General features: G+C 45.1%; 1 protein-coding gene across 7 annotated transcripts in view; it reads left to right on the top strand.

Annotated features, from left to right (window-relative positions):
- Positions 1-7,150: 7,150 nt before the first annotated feature.
- The window catches only part of CLIP1 (CAP-Gly domain containing linker protein 1), a 256,458-nt gene continuing 243,768 nt past the window's right edge, over positions 7,151-19,840 (top strand). For 4 of the 7 annotated variants that reach the window (XR_013621408.1, XM_068135143.2, XM_068135139.2 and 1 more), the window contains exon 1: positions 7,151-7,270. The gene's annotated coding sequence lies outside the window, so the exon portion shown is untranslated. The remainder of the gene's footprint in view (positions 7,271-19,840) is intronic. The other 3 variants (XM_068135146.2, XM_078768317.1, XM_068135145.2) reach the window with 3 other exon arrangements.

The following is a 19,840-nucleotide window of genomic DNA, read 5'->3' as shown; positions in this document are numbered from 1 at the left end:
CTTGCGATATTATCAATTGAAAGTGAGTTGGCGAAAGGCATTGATTTCGATGAAGTGATTCGTAAGTTCGCAGCTTTAAAGGCCAAGAAAGGAAAGTTCTGAATTAGTCGAGATGTTCACTAAGTGCTGAAATGCTTGTGTATTTGTTCCTGTTTATTTTTATGGTGTTATTTCATTTATGAGTATATTTCCATATGCATTTGTCTACAAGTTCTACATTATTTGGGCCGTTATTGATTATGCAAACCTAATCCATTAAAGTATCTCATGTAACAATAAAACAACAACAACAACATGCATTTTAAGGCCATTTTCCCTGCTAGAGCGGGGGTTAGCCTTGCGGTCCCCATGACCATCTTCTCCATTTTGCCCTATTTTCTGCATCTCCCCTTGTTAACCCCCTTGCCCGCATTTCTTCTTCCACCATCTTTAGCCAAGTCTTTCTCGGTCTTCCCCGTCCTCTACTTCCTTCCACATTCATTTCCATCACTCTTCTCAACCAGTCACTTTCATCCTTCCTCAACACATGACCAAACCATCTCAACCTGTTCCTCTTCACAGCATCAATCACAGGCTCTATTCCCATCATCTTTCGCAATTCATCATTTGTCTTCCTCTCTCTCCTCGATACTCCACACATCCACCGAACCATTCGCATTTCCACCCTTTCCAGCCTTCGTTGCTGCTCTACGTTCATTACCCATGTCTCGCTCCCATAAATCATAACACTTCTCACACATGCAACATACACCTTTCCCTTCAGCTTCAACGACACTCCCCTCCTCATCAGCACGCCACTCAGTTCCCGAAACTTCTTCCATCCACATCTCAGTCCAGCAACCGTTGCCGAGTCTGATCCACCTTCTCCATTCAGTATGTCTCCGAGGTAGCAAAATGTTTTCACACCTTCCAGCTTCATGCCGTCTCCAAGATCCAACTCAACATTTCCTCCATCTGCAGCTCCTTCTGTGCACACCTTACATTTGAATGTAGCTGCCACACTGGTTAATGACCCTCTCAGACCACAACATTTTTGATGAACCCACTCAGCGCACATTGTACACTGAATGGAGTTCACTCCGACACCCTTCCTGCACACACAGCACATGGCCACTTCCCAGTTCTTTCCACCTCACCACATGCTTTACCACTTGCCATCACCTTTGTCTTTCCGATATTCACCTTCAGACCTTTTGTCTCCATACATTCCTTCCACTTGTTCATCTTTTCCTTCAGTCCATCCATACTTTCCGCAATCAACACCAGATCATCTGCATACAACAACTCCCAAGATAAACCCTCCTTTACGTTCTGAGCCAGCACCTCCATCACAGCTACAATTAGTAGTGGACTTAGTACCGACCCCTGATGCACTCCCACCTTCACCTCAACCTCACCACTGTTCCCGTCCTTCGTCCTTACAGCTGTGCGCGCTCTTTTGTACATTGCGATCACGACTCTGATCAACCATTCCTCCACTCCTAAACTTCCTCAATGCCCATGTCAATACTTTGCGTGTAACCCTATCGAATGCTTTCTCCAGATCAACAAACCCAAGAAACAACTTCTTCCTCTTCTCCATGTACTTCTCCTGCAACTGCCTCACAATAAAGAGCGCGTCTGTCGTTCCTCTTCCTGGCATAAATCCAAACTGCATTTCGTCGATCTTCACCTTCTTCCTTATCCTCCTCTCCAACACCCTATCCAATACCTTCATTCCATGCTCCAATAACTTTATCGTTCGGTACGAGCCACACTCCAGAGGGTCACCTTTCCCCTTGTATAGAGGGACGAGGGTACTCAGTTCCCAAACCACTGGAATGCGGCCTTCTTTCAGTACCAGATTACAGATCTGTGTCATTCTCTTCACACCCCAACTTCCTGCTGCCTTCAACATATCTCCCACAACTCCCGTCGGCCCTCCCGCTTTTCTACTCTTCATTGCTTTTATCGCATCCTCAACTTCCTTCTCAGTTATCTTCTCTGCCGGTCCTAAAAATGGGTTACTCTCTATGTTGCCATCCCATTCATTCTCTGTATTCAACAGCATTTCCATATATCTTTTCCATCTTCCTTTAATTCCATCTGGGTCCACAACGATTTGTCCCACTTCATCCTTCAAGCAACTCACCCCCATCACATCACACCCCTCTTTCGCTATCTGCTTTGCAATCCTGAATACCGCTCTCTGACCGTCTTCCGAATCCAAGCGTTCTCCGAACATTTTCCTACATGCCTCCTGCGCCTTTGCTACCTCTTTCTTTGCAGCCTTCTTGGCTGCCTTATAACTTTCATGCTCTGCTTTTTCTGCTCCCGTACCCTTCGCCTTCTGCCACTCCTTGAACTTCTTCCTCTTCTCGTCAATCCTCTTTCCAACTTGATCATCCCACCACCATGTTTCCGAGTGCCTCGGTGGTCCATTTGTGCATCCACATACCTCACCAACGGCTCCCAACAGACTAGCTTTCATTGACATCCAACCACTTTCAAGCTCAACCACACCATCCTCTACCCTACTCAGGCTCTCTTTTAATGCCTCCCTTACTGTTACCGCTTTCAACCTCCACACCTTCATTCTTGGTTGGTACTTCACCCGCCGAGCTCTCCTTGCACCTTTCACCCTTATGTCGCAGACAACCAAGTGGTGCTGTGAAACAGCCTCCTCCCCGGGATCACCTTTGTGTCCCGGAGGTGCCCCCTATCTCGCCTACGCACCATCAGGTAGTCAACAGTTGATGTCGACCCACCTGACGTGTATGTAACAAGCTTATTATCCTCTTTCTGGAACTGAGTATTACAAATCAACAAATCAGCTCCATCAGCAAACTCCAAAATCCTTTCAACTTCTCCATTCCTCACACCATATCCGTAACCCCCATGAACTCCGTCAAAACCATCCATACTCCTTCCCACATGTCCATTTAGGTCTCCTCCTACTACAACAACTTCCTCATCTTTCACGTTTTCCATCAGCTTCTCTATTGCACACCAGAACTTGTCCTTCTCTTCATCGCTCCGACCAACCTGCGGAGCATATCCCGAGATGACGTTCACCAAGAGCTTTCCAATCATCATTTTCACCATCATCAACCTATCACTCACTCTAGTCACACTCACCACACTGTCCACAAACTCCTCAGAAAACAGGACACCAACACCATTCACGCCCTCCGGGCACCCTTGCCACACAAACTTGTATTTCTGTCCCTGCCTACCCTTCACCATTCTCACAACACTTCCCTTCCATCTCGTCTCTTTTTTTTTTTCTTTTTTTTTTTTCTTTTTTTTTGTATACAAGATCGAGGCTCGTGAAAGAGCGAACATTAATCACACAGAAAGACAAACCGACACATAAAACATACAACATCGGGAGCGGTAGACAAGATGGGGAGAGAGGGGGAAGGACACAAAACACAACATTTGAGAGCAGGGACCGAGAGACATGGAGACATCGAGAGATCTGAGAGAGGGCGAGGGCTTTGGGGGGGGGGCATGGGAAGGGGGCGGTGGGAGAGGTATAAAACATATGGACACTGCCAGGACTTCCAGGAAAGAAGTTGGAATTTCAAACAAGGTGGATCTGGGGTGAATTAGCGGGGGTAGAAAAGATCAAGGTTTTGGATGGGGGAAGATAAGAGATGGTGGTGAACAGCTGTTTTAAAGACCTGGAGGGAGGAGTGGGATTGAAGGGAGTGAGGGAGTTTGTTCCAGAGGCGGGAGAAAAGAGGAATGAAAGAGTGAAGGTGAGCAGAGAGCCGAGATTTCGGCAGTTTAACCATCAGAGGGTTGATGGCAGATCTTGTGCGACCTGTAGGAATATTTGGGGGACAGAGCACAGAGAGAGCTGGGGGTGCAAGGCCGGAGAGGAGTCGGTAGAAGACAGAAAGACCACCTACCTGCCTGCGGTGAGTGAGTGAAAGGCCCTCAGAGATAGCTTCATCGCGGGAGATTCCAATAATTCTGAAAGCTTTGGTTTCAACAGCGTGAAGCCGAGCTCGGTGTGAGGCAGGAGCACCGGCCCATAGGGGAGAACAGTATTCCATTGAGCTGCGGATGAAAGCCTTGTATGTGGTGAGGAGCTCAGGTGTGCCGAGGAAGGACTTCGCACGACGGAGGATGCCCAGTCGGCGACTGGCTTTGGAGGCCAGCTTGGAAATGTGGTTTTTCCAAGAAAGATCATGGCAGATAGTGAGACCCAAAATCTTGAGCGACAGAACTTCTTGGAGAGGATTGTTGAGAAAGTAGATGGGAGGGTTGTCCAGTCGATCTTTTCGGAGAGACATAGTAAGAGTGTGAGATTTGTCAGGATTGAAAGACATGTTCCACTTGTTTGACCAGTCTGTGATTTTGTCCAGGTCTTCAGAGAGTGAGGAGGCAGCAGACTGCCGATCTGAGGGAAGAGGAATGGAGCAGCAGAGAGTGGAGTCATCAGCAAAGAGATAGAGAGGATTTTCGAGAGAGTCAGAGAGATCATTGATGAAGACCAGAAAAAGCACGGGGCCCAGAACACTGCCTTGGGGAACTCCAGCCTGAACAGGAAGAGGAGATGAGAGAAACCCATTCAGGGCCACACGTTGACGACGACTAGAGAGGAAGTCCGCCAGCCATGCGTGGAGATTTCCATGGATACCAAAGGAGGAGAGTTTGGTGAGCAGAGCGGGGTGCCAGAACGTGTCGAAGGCACGTGATATGTCGAGGGAGACAGCTCTAATTTCCTGTTTGGCATTGAGGACCTCCATCCATTGTTGAGACAGCAGAAGCAGCATGTCCAGAGTAGAGTGACCTGGTCTGAAACCAAATTGATGATCAGAGATCAAGCCATTGGAGAAGAGGAAAGATTTCATATCCGAAGCAATGATGGATTCCATGACTTTGCTGATAATTGGGAGAAGGCTGATTGGTCTGTAGTTGCTAGGATCTGTTTTTGCACCTTTTTTGTGCAAAGCGGTGATGTTGGCTGATTTCCAAGCAGATGGCAGTTTACAGTGAGCAAAAGAGAGGGTGAAGAGAACAGAGAGAGGGTGAGATAGAGCAGCAGAGCAGGATTTTAGGACCCGTGGGCTGATGCCGTCGGGTCCAGTTGCAGAATCAGAGTCGAGGGTTGACAGAAACTTTTCCACCTTGTCAGGAGGAAAGGACACGGAGTCCAGGAGCAGCAGGGTACGACTGGGTATGGTGGGTACAGAGAGGGATGGGTTTGGGACACAAGATTTAGAGGCAAACACAGAGTTGAGGCATTCAGCTTTTTCACGTGCGGAGTCAGCTGTGTAGCCGTTTGAGGTAAGGGAGGGGATGGAGGGGGAACAAACACCAGAAACGGATTTGACCAGACGCCACCAGGATTTGGAAGAGGGAGACAGATAAGAGAGTTCGGTCTTGCACACAACATATGTCCACTCTTCTTCTGACCAATACTTCCACCACTTCTCCTGATCTCCCTGTCATTGTCCCTACATTCCATGTCCCAAACCCCAGAAACCGATCTCCACTTCGGGCTGTACCCTGCCCATATGTAGTTGTAATTGTCATGGTTCTCTTTTTTTGATGCAATGTTTTTATGGCCGGATGCCCTTCCTGACGCCAACCCTCTTAGTCGCCTCTTACGACACGCAGGGATACGGTGTACCGATTCTAACCGGGGTACACACCGGGACAATAAAGTTTGAATACATGTAACAATAAAGTTTGACGTTCAAATCAACATAAATTTGATGTAGTTCTTTAACGTTTTTACTTCGAATTATATTGTTTTCTTACCGAATTTTCACTTTAACCACATGAAACTATCTAAATGTAAATACATTTAGGCTGTGCGTATGATATTGTAATTTAAAGGTGTCATTTTAATTTTGCTCGTTGTTTATGTCACTACTATTGCCATTAATACATTCAGTGATATACGGGAATTGCGATTTACGAGTAACATTAGTACTGGGTGACACCAACCCTAGTGACGCCACTGCATCATTGAATTTGGAAAGCAACTATTTGAAGGTCAAAAGGTCAAACTTTTTAAAATCATCACTTTTCATCCTATTGACTTGAAAATTAAACAGCAATTACGTGGTGCATCACTGAATTAGAAATTGGAAAAACAATTATTTTTTGAGGTCAAACGGTCAAAGGTCAATTCAAGGTCAAAGTTGTAATATCATCAATTTACATGTGAAAAATTATCTATTTTAATCCGATTGACCCAAGCTTTGATTAAGATCGTCAATTTAAATCTGAACTAAATGGACAATTTGATGTATCCATGGCAACTTTTTTTTAGAGGGGTGGATTTTGCAAGTATTGTGCTCGGCATGACATCATCTTGTTGATTTTGTTAAGACAAAGTGTCAATAATGGCCATGAATAAATGTGAGTGCGAGGTGGGGAGTGAGGGGAGGAGAGGGCCGTGGGGGTTTGGGGGGGGTGGTGGGTTGTGGGCGGTGCGAGGTGGAGAGTATGGGGGGAAGAGGGGCGTGGGGGTTTGGGGGGGGTGGTGGGTTGTGGGCGGTGCGAGGTGGAGAGTATGGGGGGGAGAGGGGCGTGGGGGTTTGGGGGGGGGTGGTGGGTTGTGGGCGGTGCGAGGTGGAGAGTATGGGGGGAAGAGGGGCGTGGGGGTTTGGGGGGGTGGTGGGTTGTGGGGGGTGTGAGGTGGAGAGTATGGGGGGAAGAGGGGCGTGGGGGTTTGGGGGGTGGTGGGTTGTGGGGGGTGCGAGGTGGAGAGTATGGGGGGAAGAGGGGCGTGGGGGGTTTGGGGGGGTGGTGGGTTGTGGGGGGTGCGAGGTGGAGAGTATGGGGTGAAGAGGGGCGTGGGGGTTTGGGGGAGTGGTGGGTTGTGGGCGGTGCTTGGTGCAGAGTATGGGGGGAAGAGGGGCATGGGGGTTTGGGGTGGTAGTGGGTAGTGCATGGTACCTGTGAATGTGAATGTTCGGGGGGAGAGGTTTGGACTGGTGGCGACGGACACGTTTTACTTTATTCACTTGTACAATTAATATGATTTTGAGAGATACACCGTAAATAAAGGAGTTAATGAAAAAGGGAATAATGCAAAGTAAGGAACAATAGGAAGATAAAGAAGAAGAGAGAGAGAACAGAAAAGATGTAGGTTAAAGAGCTTGGAAGAGAAGAGAGCGAAATGAGTAGGAGGGGCAAGGGGCAGGGGGCGGAGAGGATGGCAAGAGGGAAGAGGGAGTGACAGGAAGAGAAGGAAGAGAAGAGATACGACATGATCGCCTTGGAGCTCCAGCTCTCACCCATTTTCACCGTTGATCCGCCCATGGTCAGTTTCCTCTTCGCTCTCAAATCTGAATTATAACAACGTTCTGTGGTTTGTTCGTTGTAACGTGCTGTGGTTTGTTCGTTGTAACGTGCTGTGGTTTGTTCATTGTAACGTTCTGTGGTTTGTTCATTGTAACGTGCTGTGGTTTGTTCATTGTAACGTGTTGTGGTTTGTTCATTGTAACGTTCTGTGGTTTGTTCATTGTAACGTGCTGTGGTTTGTTCATTGTAACGTTCTGTGGTTTGTTCATTGTAACGTGCTGTGGTTTGTTCATTGTAACGTGCTGTGGTTTGTTCATTGTAACGTGTTGTGGTTTGTTCATTGTAACGTGTTGTGGTTTGTTCGTTGTAACGTGCTGTGGTTTGTTCATTGTAACGTGCTGTGGTTTGTTCATTGTAACGTGCTGTGGTTTGTTCATTGTAACGTGCTGTGGTTTGTTCATTGTAACGTTCTGTGGTTTGTTCATTGTAACGTGCTGTGGTTTGTTCATTGTAACGTGTTGTGGTTTGTTCATTGTAACGTTCTGTGGTTTGTTCATTGTAACGTGCTGTGGTTTGTTCATTGTAACGTTCTGTGGTTTGTTCATTGTAACGTGCTGTGGTTTGTTCATTGTAACGTGCTGTGGTTTGTTCATTGTAACGTGTTGTGGTTTGTTCATTGTAACGTTCTGTGGTTTGTTCATTGTAACGTGCTGTGGTTTGTTCATTGTAACGTGCTGTGGTTTGTTCATTGTAACGTGCTGTGGTTTGTTCATTGTAACGTGCTGTGGTTTGTTCATTGTAACGTGCTGTGGTTTGTTCATTGTAACGTGCTGTGGTTTGTTCATTGTAACGTGTTGTGGTTTGTTCGTTGTAACGTTCTGTGGTTTGTTCGTTGTAACGTGCTGTGGTTTGTTCATTGTAACGTGTTGTGGTTTGTTCGTTGTAACGTGTTGTGGTTTGTTCGTTGTAACGTGCTGTGGTTTGTTCATTGTAACGTGCTGTGGTTTGTTCATTGTAACGTGCTGTGGTTTGTTCGTTGTAACGTGCTGTGGTTTGTTCATTGTAACGTGCTGTGGTTTGTTCGTTGTAACGTGTTGTGGTTTGTTCATTGTAACGTGCTGTGGTTTGTTCATTGTAACGTTCTGTGGTTTGTTCGTTGTAACGTGCTGTGGTTTGTTCATTGTAACGTGCTGTGGTTTGTTCATTGTAACGTGTTGTGGTTTGTTCATTGTAACGTGCTGTGGTTTGTTCGTTGTAACGTGCTGTGGTTTGTTCATTGTAACGTGTTGTGGTTTGTTCGTTGTAACGTGTTGTGGTTTGTTCGTTGTAACGTGTTATGGTTTGTTCGTTGTAACGTGTTGTGGTTTGTTCATTGTAACGTGTTGTGGTTTGTTCGTTGTAACGTGTTGTGGTTTGTTCATTGTAACGTGCTGTGGTTTGTTCATTGTAACGTGCTGTGGTTTGTTCGTTGTAACGTGTTGTGGCTTGTTCGTTGTAACGTGTTGTGGTTTGTTCATTGTAACGTGCTGTGGTTTGTTCATTGTAACGTGCTGTTGTTTGTTCGTTGTAACGTGTTGTGCTTTGTTCGTTGTAACGTGTTGTGGTTTGTTCATTGCAACGTGTTGTGGTTTGTTCGTTGTAACGTGTTGTGGTTTGTTCGTTGTAACGTGTTGTGGTTTGTTCGTTGTAACGTGTTGTGGTTTGTTCGTTGTAACGTGTTGTGGTTTGTTCGTTGTAACGTGTTGTGGTTTGTTCGTTGTAACGTGTTGTGGTTTGTTCGTTGTAACGTGTTGTGGTTTGTTCGTTGTAACGTGTTGTGGTTTGTTCGTTGTAACGTGTTGTGGTTTGTTCGTTGTAACGTGTTGTGGTTTGTTCGTTGTAACGTGTTGTGGTTTGTTCGTTGTAACGTGTTGTGGTTTGTTCATTGTAACGTGTTGTGGTTTGTTCATTGTAACGTGTTGTGGTTAGTTCATTGTAACGTGTTGTGGTTCGTTCATTGTAACGTGTTGTGGTTTGTTCGTTGTAACGTGTTGTGGTTCGTTCATTGTAACGTGTTGTGGTTTGTTCATTGTAACGTGTTGTGGTTCGTTCATTGTAACGTGCTGTGGTTTGTTCATTGTAACGTGCTGTGGTTTGTTGATTGTAACGTGCTGTGGTTTGTTCATTGTAACGTGTTGTGGTTTTTGGCTCATAGTAATAACGTGCTGTGGATATTCCTTTGTAACAATGACCTGTCACTTATATTCCATTGTATCAACGTGCTGTGATTGATATTCCATTGTATCAATGTGCTGTGATTGATATTCCATTGTATCAATGTGCTGTGATTGATATTCCATTGTATCAACGTGCTGTGATTGATATTCCATTGTATCAATGTGCTGTGATTGATATTCCATTGTATCAACGTGCTGTGATTGATATTCCATTGTATCAATGTGCTGTGATTGATATTCCATTGTATCAATGTGCTGTGATTGATATTCCATTGTATCAACGTGCTGTGATTGATATTCCATTGTATCAATGTGCTGTGATTGATATTCCATTGTATCAACGTGCTGTGATTGATATTCCATTGTATCAATGTGCTGTGATTGATATTCCATTGTATCAATGTGCTGTGATTGATATTCCATTGTATCAACGTGCTGTGATTGATATTCCATTGTATCAATGTGCTGTGATTGATATTCCATTGTATCAACGTGCTGTGATTGATATTCCATTGTATCAACGTGCTGTGATTGATATTCCATTGTATCAACGTGCTGTGATTGATATTCCATTGTATCAATGTGCTGTGATTGATATTCCATTGTATCAACGTGCTGTGATTGATATTCCATTGTATCAATGTGCTGTGATTGATATTCCATTGTATCAATGTGCTGTGATTGATATTCCATTGTATCAACGTGCTGTGATTGATATTCCATTGTATCAACGTGCTGTGATTGATATTCCATTGTATCAATGTGCTGTGATTGATATTCCATTGTATCAACGTGCTGTGATTGATATTCCATTGTATCAACGTGCAGTGATTGATATTCCATTGTATCAACGTGCTGTGATTGATATTCCATTGTATCAACGTGCTGCGATTGATATTCCATTGTATCAACGTGCTGTGATTGATATTCCATTGTATCAATGTGCTGTGATTGATATTCCATTGTATCAACGTGCTGCGATTGATATTCCATTGTATCAACGTGCTGCGATTGATATTCCATTGTATCAACGTGCTGCGATTGATATTCCATTGTATCAACGTGCTGTGATTGATATTCCATTGCATCAACGTGCTGCGATTGATATTCCATTGTATCAACGTGCTGCGATTGATATTCCATTGTATCAACGTGCTGTGATTGATATTCCATTGTATCAATGTGCTGCGATTGATATTCCATTGTATCAACGTGCTGTGATTGATATTCCATTGTATCAACGTGCTGTGATTGATATTCCATTGTATCAACGTGCTGTGATTGATATTCAATTGTATCAATGTGCTGTGATTGATATTCCATTGTATCAACGTGCAGTGATTGATATTCCACTGTATCAACGTGCAGTGATTGATATTCCATTGTATCAATGTGCTGTGATTGATATTCCATTGTATCAATGTGCTGTGATTGATATTCCATTGTATCAACGTGCAGTGATTGATATTCCATTGTATCAACGTGCTGTGATTGATATTCCATTGTATCAATGTGCTGTGATTGATATTCCATTGTATCAATGTGCTGTGATTGATATTCCATTGTATCAACGTGCTGTGATTGATATTCCATTGTATCAACGTGCTGCGATTGATATTCAATTGTATCAACGTGCTGCGATTGATATTCCATTGTATCAACGTGCTGCGATTGATATTCCATTGTATCAATGTGCTGTGATTGATATTCCATTGTATCAATGTGCTGTGATTGATATTCCATTGTCACAATGTGCTGTGATTGAAATTCCATTGTATCAATGTGCTGTGGTTCATATTCCACTAATACCGTGCTGTGGTTGACATTCCATTGTATCAACGTGTTGTGGTTGACATTCCATTGTATCAACGTGCTGTGGTTCATATTCCACTAATAACGTGCTGTGGTTGACATTCCATTGTATCAACGTGCAGTGATTGATATTCCACTAATAACGTATTCCACTAATAACGTGCTGTAGTTGACATTCCATTGTATCAATGTGTTGTGGTTGACATTCCATTGTATCAATGTGTTGTGATTGACATTCCATTGTATCAACGTGCTGTGGTTCATATTCCACTAATAACGTGCTGTGGTTGACATTCCATTGTATCAACGTGCAGTGATTGATATTCCACTAATAACGTATTCCACTAATAACGTGCTGTGGTTGACATTCCATTGTATCAATGTGTTGTGGTTGACATTCCATTGTATCAATGTGCTGTGATTGACATTCCATTGTATCAACGTGCTGTGGTTCATATTCCACTAATAACGTGCTGTGGTTGACATTCCATTGTATCAACGTGCAGTGATTGATATTCCACTAATAACGTATTCCACTAATAACGTGCTGTGGTTGACATTCCATTGTATCAATGTGTTGTGGTTGACATTCCATTGTATCAATGTGCTGTGATTGACATTCCATTGTATCAATGTGCTGTGGTTCATATTCCACTAATACCGTGCTGTGATTGATATTCCATTGTATCAATGTGCTGTGATTGATATTCCATTGTATCAATGTGCTGTGATTGATATTCCATTGTATCAATGTGCTGTGATTGATATTCCATTGTATCAACGTGCTGTGATTGATATTCCATTGTATCAATGTGCTGTGATTGATATTCCATTGTATCAACGTGCTGTGATTGATATTCCATTGTATCAACGTGCTGTGATTGATATTCCATTGTATCAACGTGCTGTGATTGATATTCCATTGTATCAACGTGCTGTGATTGATATTCCATTGTATCAACGTGCTGTGATTGATATTCCATTGTATCAATGTGCTGTGATTGATATTCCATTGTATCAATGTGCTGTGATTGATATTACATTGTATCAACGTGCTGTGATTGATATTCCATTGTATCAACGTGCTGTGATTGATATTCCATTGTATCAATGTGCTGTGATTGATATTCCATTGTATCAACGTGCTGTGATTGATACTCCATTGTATCAACGTGCAGTGATTGATATTCCATTGTATCAACGTGCTGTGATTGATATTCCATTGTATCAACGTGCTGCGATTGATATTCCATTGTATCAACGTGCTGTGATTGATATTCCATTGTATCAATGTGCTGTGATTTATATTCCATTGTATCAACGTGCTGTGATTGATATTCCATTGTATCAACGTGCAGTGATTGATATTCCATTGTATCAACGTGCTGTGATTGATATTCCATTGTATCAACTTGCTGTGATTGATATTCCATTGTATCAATGTGCTGCGATTGATATTCCATTGTATCAACGTGCTGTGATTGATATTCCATTGTATCAACGTGCTGTGATTGATATTCCATTGTATCAATGGGCTGTGATTGATATTCCATTGTATCAACGTGCAGTGATTGATATTCCACTGTATCAACGTGCAGTGATTGATATTCCATTGTATCAATGTGCTGTGATTGATATTCCATTGTATCAATGTGCTGTGATTGATATTCCATTGTATCAACGTGCAGTGATTGATATTCCATTGTATCAACGTGCTGTGATTGATATTCCATTGTATCAATGTGCTGTGATTGATATTCCATTGTATCAATGTGCTGTGATTGATATTCCATTGTATCAACGTGCTGTGATTGATATTCCATTGTATCAACGTGCTGCGATTGATATTCCATTGTATCAACGTGCTGTGATTGATATTCCATTGTATCAACGCGCTGCGATTGATATTCCATTGTATCAACGTGCTGCGATTGATATTCCATTGTATCAACGTGCTGCGATTGATATTCCATTGTATCAATGTGCTGTGATTGATATTCCATTGTATCAATGTGCTGTGATTGATATTCCATTGTCACAATGTGCTGTGATTGATATTCCATTGTATCAATGTGCTGTGGTTGATATTTTATCAACAATGTGCTGTGATTGATATTCCATTGTATCAATGTGCTGTGGTTCATATTCCACTAATACCGTGCTGTGGTTGACATTCCATTGTATCAACGTGTTGTGGTTGACATTCCATTGTATCAATGTGTTGTGATTGACATTCCATGTATCAACGTGCTGTGGTTCATATTCCACTAATAACGTGCTGTGGTTGACATTCCATTGTATCAACGTGCAGTGATTGATATTCCACTAATAACGTATTCCACTAATAACGTGCTGTGGTTGACATTCCATTGTATCAATGTGTTGTGGTTGACATTCCATTGTATCAATGTGTTGTGATTGACATTCCATTGTATCAACGTGCTGTGGTTCATATTCCACTAATAACGTGCTGTGGTTGACATTCCATTGTATCAACGTGCAGTGATTGATATTCCACTAATAACGTATTCCACTAATAACGTGCTGTGATTGACATTCCATTGTATCAATGTGCTGTGGTTCATATTCCACTAATAACGTGCTGTGGTTGATATTCCATTGTATCAATGTGCTGTGATTGAAATTCCATTGAATCAATGTGCTGTGGTTGACATTCCATTGTATCAATGTGCTGTGATTGACATTCCATTGTATCAATGTGCTGTGGTTCATATTCCACTAATAACGTGCTGTGGTTGATATTCCATGATAAAAACATGCTGTGGTTGATATGCCATGATAACATGCTGTGATTGATATTCCATGATAACATGCTGTGGTTGATATTCCATGATAAAAACATGCTGTGGTTGATATTCCATCATAACATGCTGTGATTGATATTCCATGATAACATGCTGTGGTTGATAATCCATGATAACATGCTGTGATTGATATTCCATGATAACATGCTGTGATAGACATTCCATGATATAAACATGCTGTGGTTGATATTTCATGATAACATGCTGTGATTGATATTCCATGATAACATGCTGTGATTGATATTCCATGATAACATGCTGTGATTGATATTCCATGATAACATGCTGTGATTGATATTCCATGATAACATGCTGTGATTGATATTCCATGATAACATGCTGTGATTGATATTCCATGATAACATGCTGTGATTGATATTCCATGATAACATGCTGTGATTGATATTCCATGATAACATGCTGTGATTGATATTCCATGATAACATGCTGTGATTGATATTCCATGATAACATGCTGTGATTGATATTCCATGATAACATGCTGTGATTGATATTCCATGATAACATGCTGTGATTGATATTCCATGATAACATGCTGTGATTGATATTCCATGATAACATGCTGTGATTGATATTCCATGATAACATGCTGTGATTGATATTCCATGATAACATGCTGTGATTGATATTCCATGATAACATGCTGTGATTGCTATTCCATGATAACATGCTGTGATTGATATTCCATGATAACATGCTGTGATTGATATTCCATGATATCAACGTGCTGTGATAGACATTCCATGATATAAACATGCTGTGCCTCATATTTCACTAATAATGTGCTGTGGTTGATATTCCATGATATAAACGTGCTGTGTCGATACTCCATTACATCAACGTTGTGGTTGATATTCTATGATATTGTTACAGACGTGGCTTAGATGTTATTTACCGAGCGGTTTTGGTATGACCACGTCTGCACAAGTTACCGATTATACTCGAAGTTGACTAGTCGCGCTATGCTAGGTCAATGAAGGAACAGACACACGGCTGGGTTTCAAATGACACGACTCCAAGGGTTCAGTTCTCAAGACCTCCGGAGGAGATTATATTCGTTACGGAAGGTCAGATTACAGGGACGAGAGGGACAGCAAAGGAAGATAGGCACTTAGACACAACCTTATATTAACCCCAACAGACGACAGGTAAACGGGACAAGGCTGACTCACACGGGGGTTGATGGCAGGAAAGCGGGTATCGATGGCTCAAGGTGCACTCTTGGTTCAAGGACAGGGTCGACCCGGTCCGGTCTAGAGATGCGGGGAGGTCGCAGCGCTCGGATGGCGTCTTGTCTGCTCAAGCTGGGGGCGCATCTGACGTCACATCCGGCGCGGGGCCGCGTATATCCGGCGGGGAGTGACACGCCCTCGGCTCGTTAGCTCCGCCTCGTGGAATCGGCACGTTGCTTCTCATTGGGTGCGTGCGGGGGGGTTACCGGCTCCGCCCTTGACGAGGAGCTGACAAGGAGCCCCTTTGTGGTAACCCCGTGGAGCGCATGGTCTGGAGCGCGTTGTCTGGAGCGCATTGTCGATGGCGGCTAACCGAGCCGGTGGGAGGACGCACACTCCCCCCCGCGCAGCGCCGTGCCCCTCTGTTGTTGTAGACGGGGAAGAAGATGGGAGGAGGTATGGGAAAGGTCCTAAACTCACTACTGGTGCCATATAATCACATTCTGGTGCAACGAAGAGTCATAATTAATGGAAACGAGGCCTTAACTGACATAGACTAAGAATAACTAGCAAGATGTCCGAAAGTGGTCTACGTGTGGTGCGGTGGACCTGGGCACGACATTTAATGGGGGAAAAAGGGGAAGGTCGGCTCTACTGATTGTTGTTTACAGACAATGGGACTAGGGAATGGGGGATTGGGGATAGTTGGGGAGTATTGGGGAAAATAGGGGAATATTTACAAGCGGATATGGAGGCCAAATTCCATATTCGCAACATTGCACCCTTCTCTACCCTCGGGGCGTCCCGACCCGATAAATTTTTACCTACTTTAGTGTGGCACGCAATGTAGTTCCCTCTACTATTAACTCTACCCTGAGTGCGACAGTTTTACAGATATTCACGAATGAGTAAATATGTCCCCCTGCGACGTTGCACCCTTCTCCTCACAGAAACACACCCACAGGATAACCGAATCCGGAAAGAATTCTCAAACTAAACATACAGCCGGTAGGGAGCATTATTTACACAAGACTACGCTGATATTTACACTACGATCCAGGACCTGTTTTTGGAGGAACACATGCAGATGTTATGCATAGAGAGAGCACGCTTGCCAGCATCGATACACCAACCCACGAGTGCTCTGTGGCCGACGGCCTTTAATAACGTGCAGAGCACCCCTTCCAAGCATCAAGCACCACCCCATCACACAGTGAGCACCATCCGGTGCACCAATAAAGTGTTTATAAATCATTGTGTGGTGTCGCAGCCGGCCGATGTTCTGCCGCTGGTCTTGCCTTCGTGTGGTGCACTTGGCCTTCTTACTTCTTTTCAAAAATAAAGAAAGGCGCCAACCGCGTCCATTTCTGTATTTTGGCCTTCAGTGGTGTCAACTATAAGTGGTTCACCTGTTTGGCATAGGTGCCACGTTGACCCATAGGTCCTTCCACGGGTGGTGCTTGGCCGCAAAAGAACTGCGGTCCATTGTGGGTGGCCACAACCATTGCGGTCCGTATGGTGTATCGATCCAAGCAGCAAGCAGCGAAAGTGCAGGCCCACAACTGCGTAGCCAGCACCGCTCTCTCCTCTCTCTCTACCCCAAAGCCAGATCCTCGGAGGTGGGAGACAAAAGAAGAAGACAAGTGAGTAAGGTGGTAAGGGCGCAAAAGTGCACGCAATATAAGATGATGCACACTGGGGGCACATGGGAACCAGGTGAGACAGGTACGTTCCTATCGTACGCCCCCCCCCCCCCACCAGGTAACCTACATGGCCCCTCCCTTACCCCTTACTGTATCCACAAAACTCAACACTACCCATAAACATCTATTTTACAAATCAACAAACATCCCTACTGTCTTCCCCGTTCCTCCCATAAACCAAATTCGTCTTCTCTCCCTCCTAACCAATCAAATTTGCCATTTTCAACTCTCATCAAAATTTGCCATTTTCAACTCAACATCAAAATTTGCCATCACCAATTCATCATCAGTCCCTCCTAAGGAGGGAGAGATGGAATCACCCCAATGTCTCATCCACGTCGTGATGCGTCTCACAAATCCACACAGCAATTCTCATTTCTGCAACACAAACAAAGAAAACACAGGTGTGGAGTCATCATCATCACCACAGGCAAGTGGCTGCGTATGGTGCGACAGGTTCATCAATCCTAACTATTTCCTAAATGACTTTAACAACTTTACACTACCCGGGGTCTTTCTCCGGCCAAACCATTGGCCCTCTTACACTATGGGTTCTAAAAACCAATTCCCATTGGCCAAACTGTGGTGCTTTTCAATTTGGGGTCTCACTCCCCCGATTCATCTCCCGGTGCCCTCGCACAATTTCTGGGCTGTGGCGTGTACCTCTCCCAGTGGGTCTACCCACCTGCACACCTCCACCACTGCAGTTGCCTCCGAGCTTACTTGCTCCTCACCCTAACCTAACTACCTGGGGAAGGCCCTCTGGCTCTCTCCCCACTCGGTGCCCTCTCTGGCACTGGGCTGCCCGATCCACACCCGGGATCCTCAGGCACCCACTCACAACTACCGGCTCCCAGAGCCCACCTGCGGCCTCACCTGGCCGACATCCTCACAGTGGTGGAGTGCCCAACCAACTACACACACTAACAGGCTACACGCCCAGCCATTTCCACAACACTAATGCACCCATCCACAACACCATTCTGCCACCGCACCACAAATGCCAATATCCAACCACAATTTACCTGTACCCTCTACCTAACACTTACACTACCCGCCCCGGGTACTCGTGAAAAGGGTCCACTCTTCCCACATCCACACCTTCGCACCATGCACACCACTCCGTACCACTTACTCCAACTCTCTCCACACACCTGTACTTGCACACCTGTGCTCTCACACCTGGTGCCACCTGCACCCTTCTCTCCCCAAGCGCATTCGCGCTGATCCACAACACTCACTACTCATCCCCTGCTCCACACACCTGCCCAGTTGCACACCTGTGCAATCACACCTGTCCAGTTGCACACCTGTGCAATCACACCTGTTCCATCCTCACACACACAGCATCATCTCAGCTAACTACGCCCTTCTGAAACTTGCGCTTCCCAGTCGTCCCTTTAAACTATTGCGCTCCCACGTCATTATCATCCACACTAATGTACCTGCGTCCCCACTACAGGTATCAGTCACTAACTAAACTTAACGTTACCTAATGTCAATCCTCGCTAGATCCCTACACACCATATCCTAACCCACCCGGGCTAGTTTTCACTGCCATACACCCCATAAGCTATTGCTCCTTTGCCCCCCCATGGGAAGGATGGTGGATTTGCCATCCCACCACATCGGGGGTCTCTCACTACCAATTTTGCACATCAAATTTCAATAAATCAAAAATTTGCCAATCACTGCCCATCATCTGCCAATCACTACTGCCAATCCCTTGCCAATCATCAAATTTTGTTTTCCTCCAATTTTGGGTCCAAAACACTAACCTCATCACCCAGTCTACTCAATAATACCTCTCGGTGCGCCAATCCCTGTCCAAAGCCCGGCTTCGTAAAGCCAAGCCATGAATGCGGGTTGTTCTGTGCCAGCGGCTGGATGCGTCCGGCACTCGGTGCAGGGACGGGGGCTTACCCGTGCCGAGATCCCACGCACCATCTCGGCACGGAGCCATCCCATGGCTCGATCTCGGCCTGCCGGAATGCCTCACCAAAACGTGGTCGCCATGACGACCCTTCCTATCCAGCTGCCCGCTCCACCTAGTGGAGCACGGACGCGGCCGTTCAAAGCGAGGCCCAGCACGCACCGAGGGCCCGATTCGGCTATAAGTCGACCTAACCTCTAACCTGGTTACCGTCGATGCTTCACCTGGATTCTTACACCCCGCAGCCCGTTCCTTGCTCACACATCCAGCCGTCTCCATGCTCCTCGTACCTTTCCTTACACACCTCGGTACTCTCATTCCACTCACAGACTTGGTCACACACCTGACCACCGAACACCTTGGCACACATTCGTTGGTCGCACACCTCACTAACACACCTCTTCGCGCCCCCTCCTCTGTCACCTCCTCTGTGACAATCACAGGTGTGCTCTCATTCGCACACCCACTCACGTGCCTCACTACCAACTCCAGCGTGCATTCCCACTCACGCTCTACCATTCCAGGTGTGCATCCTTCCATCCCAGGTGTACATCCTCGCTCACCTGTCACAACCAACTCACTCTCCTTGTCACTCTCACTACTCTCACCTCCATTCTTGACAGCGCACTCACCCTTACTCTTGACAGCGCACTCTTTCCTCATGCACCTGTCCGCCACACACCTTTCTCGCGCACACTCTTGCGTCACACCCTCTGTAACACTCACCACAGGTGGACACTCTTCCTTACTTCTGACAGCGCACTCTTTCCTCATGCACCTGTCCGTCACACACCTTTCTCGCGCACACTCTTGCGTCACACCCTCTGTAACACTCACCACAGGTGGACACTCTTCCTTACTTCTGACAGCGCACTCTTTCCTCATGCACCTGTCCGTCACACACCTTT

This window comes from Myxine glutinosa, chromosome 14 (assembly GCF_964187855.1).
Source record: "Myxine glutinosa chromosome 14, kmMyxGlut1.1, whole genome shotgun sequence".
Classification (NCBI taxonomy): domain Eukaryota; kingdom Metazoa; phylum Chordata; class Myxini; order Myxiniformes; family Myxinidae; genus Myxine; species Myxine glutinosa.
The sequence above is the reverse complement of the archived record's forward strand: the minus strand, read 5'-3'. Positions and strand labels throughout refer to the sequence as shown.